This window comes from Cyclopterus lumpus, chromosome 13 (genome assembly GCF_009769545.1).
Source record: "Cyclopterus lumpus isolate fCycLum1 chromosome 13, fCycLum1.pri, whole genome shotgun sequence".
NCBI lineage: Eukaryota > Metazoa > Chordata > Actinopteri > Perciformes > Cyclopteridae > Cyclopterus > Cyclopterus lumpus.
Window position 1 is genome coordinate 19,651,996 of NC_046978.1, and position 2,500 is coordinate 19,654,495.

A 2,500-nucleotide genomic window follows, 5' to 3' on the forward strand; every position below is an offset into this window, starting at 1 on the left:
TGGATGTTGATGGATGGATGGATGGATGTTGGTGGATGTTGATGGATGGATGGATGTTGGTGGATGGATGAATGTTGGTGGATGTTGATGGATGGATGGATGGATGTTGGTGGATGTTGATGGATGGATGGATGGATGTTGGTGGATGTTGATGGATGGATGGATGTTGGTGGATGGATGGATGTTGGTGGATGTTGATGGATGGATGGATGTTGGTGGATGGATGGATGTTAAAGGATGTTGATGGATGGATGAATGTTGATGGATGGATGAATGTTGGTGGATGGATGGATGTTGGTGGATGTTGATGGATGGATGGATGGATGTTGGTGGATGTTGATGGATGGATGGATGTTGGTGGATGGATGAATGTTGGTGGATGGATGGATGTTGGTGGATGGATGGATGTTAAAGGATGTTGATGGATGGATGAATGTTGATGGATGGATGAATGTTGGTGGATGGATGGATGTTGGGGGATGTTGATGGATGGATGGATGTTGGTGGATGGATGAATGTTGGTGGATGGATGGATGTTGGTGGATGTTGATGGATGGATGGATGGATGTTGGTGGATGTTGATGGATGGATGGATGGATGGATGGATGTTGGTGGATGGATGAATGTTGGTGGATGGATGAATGTTGGTGGATGTTGATGGATGGATGGATGTTGGTGGATGGATGGATGTGTCTAACACGGGACTTTCACCCAGAAAAGAGTTGATTAAATTCCCGTTGGCTCCATAAAATCCTTGAATCCCTTTATTTATATTCCTAAAGCTAACAACGTAGTTTTGTTGCATTAAAAAACTTCATTTTGAGCGCATGTGCACGCCATCGCGCCGCAATGGGACCGCGGTGGTTTCCCTCGACCCCTCCACAGATTTATATAGTTTTGGTTTGATTTCATGTAGAAAAGTCAACAACGTGGATAATAACAAATTTACCACCAAACGTTTACTTTTTTATTTATTTTTGCACGCCCAAACATAATGTGTGCTTAGCAATGTCTCACTAAATATTTGATTAGTAGCAAATATTTCCTGAAGGAACGACTTTGCATCTTTGCATCTTTGCAGCTCGACCACCATAGAGCAGGTTCTGTTTGATTAAGCCTAAATTAAACCACGCGTCCGTGTCAGTCGTCACTTTCTCCACGACGGCTGTTCCCAGTGACCTTTGGCCCCGCCGGTTGCTGCTTCTGCCCTCTACTTGACCTCTGTTGTTATTGTCCTGATGCTATCTGCAGGTGATTGATTTGCATGCTCGGGTCAGAAAGGATAAGTGGTCTTCTCTAGACCAACAGATAACATACGGGCTACAGACAAGTCCGGCACCTTTTAACAGAAACGGGGACCGGAAAGCACAAATTGACCCTTCGCTAAGCCCCGCCCCCTGCCGCTTCTCCATCGAGCCGCCGCGGAGCCTCACACTGTCACTAAGTGCACTCCATTGAGATATATTGACACATTCTTATGAGAAACAACAAAACAAAACAGGAAAAGGTCTTCAACGTGTGTTCGGAGGATTAGAGAGATCAAAGAGAGGCGCCGAAGCTGCAGATCACAGCGTGGAAGTGAAGCGGGACGATGGAACGAAGCAGAAAAGGGGTTCAGGGATCAGGTCTGACCCTTCAGAGTGGACTCATCCGGTCTGGTCTGGTGTGAGTTCATTGAGAGACGGACCGGTTGAAGCGGTCCGACTGCAGAACCGATGTCGGCCATCAGGGGCAGTGTTATGCTGAAACACCACTGAAGGTGTGCGGAGGTTCCTGGACAGCAAGTTAGTTCATGAGTCTTCATCTGGGTGAGATACTTAAATTCACCATGGTTACACAGTTGGATAACTTTATTCAAAGGGAAGCCGTTTCACTGCAGGTATCCAGAAGGTGTTCGGGTGGAGAAGGAACACCATAATCTAGCACTTCCTTTATGTCTTCATGTATTCTCATAAGTGAACTCGCTCCACACGAGCCGACGACCAACAGGCCGACGACCACCGTTCATCAAACGCTCCGAATGTCGTGTTAAGAACCTTTTCAAGGAGTTCAATTGTGAAAAAGGTTCTCCGATATACACAAAGAAAGAAAAGAGAAGCCCAGGGGGGACATGAACGGCATGACTGCAAACTCTGAATAACTGAAACGGATCTCTGCACCGAAACCCCGAAGTGACAGAAGACGCCGTTGTGTTTGACACAATCGCACACGGACAGACACACAAACAATCGCACACGGACAGACACACAAACACATGAAGGACTCCACCAGCGAGAGGAGAAAAGAGGAAGCTCAACAGCTGGGCAGCGCTTTAGGAGCCGGCTGCATTTTGCATATCAAGATTACGGCCCGATGGCGACGCCCATCAGATCACACCTTCCTCTTTCCAGAAAGGGGCGGAGCTTCAAGCTTCAAGACTCTTCTGTTGGAAACAAACAAACCTCTCCCGGGAAATGGTTATGAATTAGACGTCCAATCCGTTAGTTTGTGGGGTTTTTTA

At 46.9% G+C, this 2,500-nt stretch overlaps 1 protein-coding gene across 1 annotated transcript in view; it reads right to left on the reverse strand.

Moving 5' to 3' along the window:
- The window catches only part of LOC117741188 (POU domain class 2-associating factor 1), a 10,012-nt gene that overhangs the window by 7,011 nt on the left and 501 nt on the right, over positions 1–2,500 (reverse strand). The window lies entirely within an intron of this gene.